The following is an 8,758-nucleotide window of genomic DNA, read 5'->3' as shown; positions in this document are numbered from 1 at the left end:
AAAAGCAATTTAGAAATCGTGTAGGTGATTTATAAATTTGTCAGATCAACATCTCTTACTCCAATAGAGACAGTTTACAAATCTATTCATTTTTTAAGGCAGACTAAAAAGCATGTCCTTTATTAGGTAATCTCAAAACAGCAATGCTCAAAATAACTTTAAAAAATCAACAAAGTGGTTTTTTTTTAGAACATTCACATAGCAATTCACTATTCAAACTATTTAAAGTGAACCATCCAGTATCATTTGCTACATTCACAGTACTGCTCAACCACCCCCACCCTTTAGTTCCAGAGCATCTTCCTCACTCCAGAAGGATGCCTGGTACCCAGTTGGAGTACCCCCATGTCCCTCCCCACAGACCCTGACAGCTGGGACTGGCTTTCTGTCTCTGTAGGTTTGCCCATTCTGAAACTTCCATTTCAAGAGAATCATGTGTGGCTCAATTTGTCCTGGATTCTTTCATTTCGCATGGTGCTTTCAGTGTTTATCCATGCTGTAGCAAGGACAAAGTGCTTTATCCCATTATATGGCTGAGCAATATACCATTGCAAAGATATAATGCATTTTATTTTTCCACTCATCTGCTAATGGGTATTTGGGTGGAGTCACTATCACACATCTCATCAGCAGTGTGTGGGAGTTTCACTCTCTCCTCGTTTTCTACAATACTTACCATTTTTTATTCTTTTTGAAGTTATTATAGCCTTCCTAGTGGGTGTGCGGTGGTTTCTCCTGTGATGACATGTTATTAAGATGCAATTTGAAACAGCACCAAAAATTACTGTGCAGTGAGCAAGGCAGGCAGGCATCCAGCCCATTATCTTTTTGAATTTTATCATCAGAATATTTAGGATTATCTTAACAAAATGGGCCAACTCCTGGCTCTCTGCAGACGTGAGTAGCATTGTTTGTAGAACTTCTTTAGCCATGCCACTTTAACTAAACAAACCATCCCCCACTCCAACCTGTGGCACAGCTCTTGGAAAAAATATTAATATGCATTCTTATACTTTGGAGCCCCTTCCCCCTCCTATTGATCAACTAACTCCAATCTTCTTTTTTTCTAGGCCAAGAGAAGCTTCTTGCTAATGCTCTCAGTACTCTCTTGCTTTCCAAATCTTGTATATTGAGGCCTTGGATTCCCACTGGGGTAGACTCAGTCTACTCACCTACTTCTTATAACATGCACCTTAGCGTCCATTCTGTGTCACTCTCCAGACTCTGATTCTGTTTTTTTTTTCATCCTCTGATTCCTAGGGGGCCACCTTGACCATGTGCCAGTTGTCTCTGAGCCCAATTTAAGTTTTATTTTTTTTCTCCATTTCTATGTATAGGGGAGTTCTTCTCCTTTAAATAATCTTTCCTTAAATAATCAGGCACAATTCCTTATTTGTTGCTTTGATAGGATGAGTGTATACGAGTACAGATGTGGGGGTGATGTGTGTTTATTTGAGTACGTGACAAAAGGTCCATTTCCTCTCAATACTGGAAACTAGTGACATTTCATCCCCCAAATCTAATCAGCTGCCAGATTTTGTCAGTTGTATTGTAGAAACAGCTCTCAAATCCTGGGAATAGAGGGACTATCAATCAAGTGATGGGAGAAAGAATAAAGACACACTGAAAAAGATTGTAGGAAATAACATTTAAATTCCATGATCCTTACTGTAGCCAGTAATCAGTATTTCTATTCAGTCTCAGTGAGTATTGATACAAATGGTGGAAAATACATCTAGAATTTTAAAAAGCAAGGCTCTTCATACAGTATTCAAGTAAACATTGTTCTATCTTATAAAATAGCTCACTCACCCCAGAAATTATTGATTCTGAAGTTGATTTGTGACTTGGGTTTTTCTAAATAGAAGGAACATGGATTTGAAATCACTAGATCATCAGATCCAGAGTAAGTTCTGGAAAATGGATAGTTTCCTAAACTTCTATACCTGACTCATATTTTATAAAATGAGAGATAACTGGATAGAAGTTCTCTAAGATGTCAAAAAAAATGTATATTGGTCAGATTCTTGGATGCAAACACAACAGCAATTAATTAATTTTCTTCACTTTGGTTAGGTGATATCCGATAGTTTACAGAAAGTATAGGGAGTCTGAAGAATGGGCTAGGAAAGGAGTGAAGAAAGAGAGGTTCAGACCTTTGGGGAATGAGGGAGGTAAAGGCCACCAAGTGCCAGTCTATTCAGCCTTAAGCAAACCCTGCAGCCCTGCAGCACCACCCATCTCAGCCCACCCCTGCCTACTGCTATTGGACTCTGAGTCTCAATCACCCTTAGGAATAAGCCTCCCCTTTCTCCAGGTCTTTGTTACTTCTTCAAAAATCTATTGTTTAAAAGACTTTAGTTTCAAGCACCCAACTGACATTTATAGGTCATATGCTCCTACCCTAGTGAATATGGGGGAGAGGGAAATATTTGACCTTTTGCCTTCCAAGCAGTGGATTGAGTGGCTCTGAAGCCCACAAAGATCCCTTCACATCCTGAGAGTTTCCATGAAGCTGGGAAAATAAAGATGGATATTCTCTGCATCCTGAATATGATGTTTGTGGAAAGGAGGGTTTCCTCTTGGATTGCTGCAGGTTGGGCTGAAGTCTCCTTGTCAATATTGTCAAAAATGTGGAAGACAGGAAAAGGGTGAGGTCAGGAACGTGCACAGGGGAAGCAGGAAGAGAGAGAATACAGTAGTACCCAGTGCAGAGCTCCAGACAATCATTAACCTGCCTCAACTGGGCGCTGAGTCAGGCTTGACGGAGATGAAAACTTCCAAAAACGTTTTTAAAAGAGCAAAATTATGAATACAAAAGTTAATTTCTTTAGAGAAAATGGAGATAACCTAACATTACTGTAGCTTTGGAGATTCAGGACTCTTTCTGAGGTCTAAGTAATTTGCTAGAGAATCTAACATGAAAAGTCTCCCTTATTTTCATCTTTCCTTCCACCAACAGCACCCCAGAGCTGCCAGCAATACCTCGTCTCATAGGTCCTTGAAGCTTCACTAAGATGCTCAGGGAATGAGTTTTGACCGAAGGCTCCAGCTGGTCCTGTGTTTGTCCCGCATTCATTCACAACAGGGATCTCTGGGCTCCAGCATGTGTTGGGCCCTGGGCTGGGGATAGGGTCACAAATGAGGGAGACAGGGCCACCTCCCTCATGGTAACTGACACACCAGCAAAGAGACATAAGAGGCCTGAAGCCATAAGCATTCCTCCAGCCCTGCAGAAAACAAACACGTCTTTACAGGCTTCCCTAGAAAAGGGCGTGGAACTATATAGGAGCCATGTATGCTATGCAGGTGTGAACTGTTTGCACATAATATTTATTCTATTTCATAAACAAAGAAAATTTATAAGTCATCTACTAAATTATTGGTTTCCTGGTGTGTGCGTGTAAACAGAGGAAGGGAGTGGAAGGAAGAAAAGGGTGTGAGTGGGTAAGGGGCAGCTGCCTGAGAATGGTGTCAAAGGTCAGAGTGCTGTCACAGAGAGAGTGGTGTGCCAGGGACAGCTGGGAATCCTGAGATGCCAGAGTCCCAGATCTACTGGATCAGCTGGAAAATCCATAAGAGGGACATTGCGTTCCAGTACAGCACAGCCAAAGAGCTCTCTTCAGTTAACATCTGAGATAGGACATGTGGCTTAGAAATCAATTCAGAAATCAAAGTCACGAACCTACAGCAAAGGGCATCCATGGGCACGTGCCACGGGACTTGAGTGGCTTCTCCCCAAACAACATAATCTCTTCTTTTCTCCCATAGATAGAACATCTCTCAAAAAATCCAAGAATATGAGTTCTTTTGTGGAATTTTTTTGGGGGTGATGGGACATCCACCCACATACCCATACACAAATCTGTATGTGTGAATTATGAACAAATAACTAATCATTAAAACAAAGCATGTTAATTCTAATTTCTAATGTCATTTTTTAACTCAACTTCCATATCAAGTGTTGTTTTGTGTAGCATCTCAAACAATCTCATGTTCTCCAGTCTTCTGAAATGAGAAGCTTCTTACCATTTGTTTATTGAGCATCACAGATAACTGCTTCCAAATGGATCTTGAGCATCACTGCCCACTTAGCTGAGAAACTCAGAAGAAAGAGGAAATTGTGTAGCACCATCCTTCCTGTGTATTTTTAAAACTTGAGCATGGTGGCAATCACAGTAACTTAAAATTAGTCTATTATGCAAGTTTAAATCAGCTAATTAAAAAAAGACAGAATACAAATTGCTTAACCAAACTGGCACTGGATCAGACTTCTAACAAGTAAATCTTCACAAAACCTACCCTGCCCAAGTTCACACAGAAATACACAAACTCATATGTGCACACACATGCACAAACATACTTCTATACTAAACACTCATTCTGTTAATTTTTTTTAAATTTGATCCTTATGGATATACATAGTAGTTGGGTTCATCCTGACAAACTCAGACATGGTGGAAATCAATTTCAGTTCATGATCATCCTGTTTCCCTCCCCACACTCATTCTTAATAAGCTTAGTACATCCTTGCTAAGGCTGGCATCTTCGACAACTCTTTGGTCTGTTATGCTGCCAAGAGCATTTCAACCCTCCTCAAATGTCCCTAAAGCCAATATGTAATTCTAGGAATGCAAAATGATCAGTGGTTTCTGCAGCAGTCTGTTGGCAAAGCCTTCATTGCAGCCATTGCCACAGCGGGGGCAGAGTCTTCAGAGCATCCGGAGAAATAGCTTGCATCTGCATTTCAGACCTTGGCAAAAAAAATTTTTGTGTTTAAAGCTTTACCATCTTTTGACCTTGTATGTCCATTTTGACCATTCTGGACCTGGCTCCAGCTCATGCTTCATCTACCTGAGCCAGTTCTTCATGGTGTCTGGCTATTTTCCCCGTGCTTCTTCAAGTCTCTAGCTACATCATCACCTTATCCAGGTGATCAATGTGTACAGTGTATTCATGCTGCCCTGTGCTGGCCACTGACCATTTCAAGAGTGGAAAATGTCTCAAGATGATGCCACTATCTCAAACATCATCTGCCTGTGAAGGTTATCTTTAAGATGCGGCAGTAGTCAGGTGTGGTGGCCCATATCTATATTTCCAGTGGATACAAAGGCTGTGACAGGAGGATCATGGGTTCAGAGCCAGCCTCAGCAACAGCAAGGTGCTAAGCAACTCAGTGAGAACTTGTCTCTAAATAAAATACAAAATAGGAGTGGGGATGTGGCTCAGTGGCTGAGTGCCCCTGAATTCAATCCCTGGTACCCAAAAGGCATTAAAAAAAAAAGATGTGGCAGTTTTAGTTTTGCCATCAACAGAAAAGAAGCAACCAGAAGTATTTGTGGACAGCATTTGGTACATATGATGCTTCTGAACATGACATGGTAAATTTATAGCACGCTGCTTGGTAATATGATATTCCTGCCGGTGTTGGGGGTCTTAGAATGAAGAGAGAGGGAAATGCTCTATTTTTAGTGGTCCAGCTACACAAACACTGCATGGAAACAAGTTACATACAAGGAATCCAGACACTGCCAGGCCTGGCTGTCCCTGCCCTTTTTCATCTCCAGTCACCACTGTCTGGCCATATCGCCAGCAGGTCTTAAAAGGCAAATCAATTTATTTAATTACAATTAAGATGAATGGAAAGCAATATTTTCACTTCATTCAAAAAGTCAACATGTCACAAAATACATTACTCTGCATAAAGTCATGTCATATTTATGATTTGTTGGAGAATGAGCTATGTAATTCACTTCCTGGAATCTTCTAGAGAAATGAAACTCTCCATTAATATACTAAAACTTCTTTTTTAAAGACAACTTTTATTTTCCTGGTAGCCTTTTAAGAATTATGTTAAGCCTCCTTGTCTTCTCTTTTAATCACATCATTATTGCTTAGATTCTACCATGATCCCTGTCCCTACATTTAACAGTGAAAAGTCAATAGACTAAAGAGTCATAAAAATTAAAAATCAATCTAGATTTTATACAAAATGATAAAGTCAAATAATGTTTATGCCAGTAAAATCCAATTTTTAGAAAATGAATGTGTGTGTATGTGTGTGTGATATATATATATAATTCCACCCATACTCCATACTTCAGTCTCTTACAGGAATCTTTGAACCTGCCCTGTTTCTGTTTCAACATACTACTTCATTCTATGTCATTTGACACCTGAGTGCTCAACCCAGGTACTATAAGACTTCTGTATACTCTTTGCTATCCTGGTTTGCTCTTCCCTTTAGTGTGAGACCAAAGATTCTGAGAACTTCCTTACCACTGTCCTTGCCAAACCCAAGCTGCAAAACTATCTCAAATGGTTAGAATTGTAATGCAAGCTTCAGTGTTTCCTGCCCCCCCCCACTTCCTTCCTTCATTCTATCGAAGGAAATGGAGAATACTTAAATTTTCAAAAACTGGGAGAAGAGTCGTGGTGCTGAGTACCAAGACTCTATTTACAGATTTTATGATTTATTCATAATTGGATATGTTGCTATGTACATTAATTATGTGCTCTTGGAGGTGCTGGCATATAAGGGGGGGTGGTTTTATTCTCCCATGGATGGCAGAGAATTTTATGGTCTGGCAACTCCCATCTGATGGCAGTGCCTGCCTGGAGTCCTGTGTTGAGAAGGATTCTGGCTGTGTCTAGGTTCATAAAGACTGAAACTGGACTGCACTGTCTGCCTGTGCACAGAATGGGATGTGTAGTGGATGTGGCATGAACGAACTATTCTTGTTTAAATACAACAGCTTCGACACTCTGATTGTTGAGCTCCCCTCTTCTCTGTGCTTGTCACTCCAGTGACATGTCTATCTTCCTATGCAAGGTTTCAAGGTAGAATCTTCAGGGTTCCTTTCTGTACTTTTTCCTTCTCTGAATACATTGCTTCCTAACTTCTGTGGGTGGTGGAAAACTAGATGATTCAATGCATTAGAAGTGTATTTGTAGTGGATTGAATTGTAGATACAGGAATGAATAAAGTAGATATAGAAGAAAATAGTTAATAAATGCTAATGTCTCATCACCTCCCCATAGCACCAGGCTGGAGAATGAGCCTTTGTTCACATTGACCTTCCAGGACCATCCCATGTCAGAACTACAGCAGCTGCATAATAATTTTCTTTCCTTTTTTTTTTTGAGGGGGTACTGAGGATTGAACTCAGGGGCACTTGACCACTGAGCCACATCCCCCGCCCTATTTTGTATTTTATTTAGAGACAAGGTCTCACTGAGTTGCTTGGTACCTCGCTTTTGCTGAGGCTGGCTTTGATCTCATGATCCTCTTGCCTCAGCCTCCCAAGCCACTGGGATAACACCATACTATTTTTCAAAGGCCCTTTAAAATGTTTAACTATGAGCCACTTAACTATGTATTCATGTGACTGTTGTCATATTAAGAAAACAAAAATGTGAACATGAGCAAAGGTGAGAGCTTATAAATCAAGAGAGTGCCTTAAATTGCACTGACGAAAGTACATTCACTATATTTTTAAGCAATGCTCTTATGCACTTAATCTGGTAATTAGTACCATAAACCCATTTTCTCCCTAAATTTTGTTGAAAAAAAATTTCTCACATAAAATTCTTCAAAGTATTCAGTAGTGAACAAGTGCATGCTCACCACCTTGATTTCACAATTAACATTGATTATGTCTGTTTTGTCCCACCAATCTCCTTGCCATTGCCCTATCTAGACAGCTGTGGTGGGTTCGACCACAATATATTACTCTAAAAAGCAAACTAACCTAATTAATTTTGTATAAACCTAGGAGAAATTGCAAAATCGATGGAAGGCAGCTGGCAGATATTTGAAGGGCTAGCCTATCTCTAATGGTTGAATCATATTTTAAAAATGAGCACACTGTAACAAAGCTGGGGTTATAATAGGTTCAGAAAAGCTCATGAAAGACAGCAAATACATAATCAGGAAAAAAAAAATATGGGTGTGTTTTTTTCCTCTCATTGAAGGATTATATATGTTTATCTAACTTTTCTTTATGTGTGTATTTTTTGGAAGTGAAGGAAATAATATCACTGAATTTAAATGATTCGTACTTTATGAAAATATTCATCATTTGTTGAAGTGAAAGAAGCAATGCAAGTCATTTGCTGCCTTAATTTTGGGCTATGGAAGCTTCTCGCTTGTGTCAAAGAAGGAAAACAAAGAGAACATCTACATCAGCATTAGAGAGTAGATTAAAAATTGGCCACTGATAGAAAAGGCAAGGAGAGTTTGGCATGAGCTATCACAACAGCTTACACCCAACAATGCCCAGAGTCTTGGCAACATTGACAGTGTGAAAAAAAATGCCTGGAGAATTATAGGCCTTGACTTCTTAAAATAACAGAATTCTATTTAGTAAATTGTTCTGCACAGTTCGGCAGACAATGGCCACAGGCTGTCTTCAGTGGTTAGTGTTTAGACCACAGAATAAATTGAGGATGCGACTAACATTAGTAAGAACCCAGATGAGAGATTCACTGAAAAGAAAACAAACACCCGTGGACAGTAAAGGGCTTGAAGAGACTCCCAGGCCCTGGCTCCCAGCTTACAGCATAACGGTGTATTACTCAAAGCATGCCGTTGGCTTCTATGGTTCCTGAACTACGGTAATGAAGATCTAGTTTCTTGAGATCCAAAGATAAATCACTGCAAAGTGTCTCTATTCTGCACTGCAGAAAGCACTATGCCTATGAAAACAATAAGGGTCAGTGAACGAGTCACTTGGCTGTAAGAGGTCAAAGAGCAGAT

Source organism: Marmota monax, unplaced genomic scaffold (assembly GCF_021218885.2).
Source record: "Marmota monax isolate L192 unplaced genomic scaffold, Marmota_monax_Labrador192_F-V1.1 WCK01_AAM20220418_F8-fsc00273, whole genome shotgun sequence".
NCBI lineage: Eukaryota > Metazoa > Chordata > Mammalia > Rodentia > Sciuridae > Marmota > Marmota monax.
The sequence above is the reverse complement of the archived record's forward strand: the minus strand, read 5'-3'. Positions refer to the sequence as shown.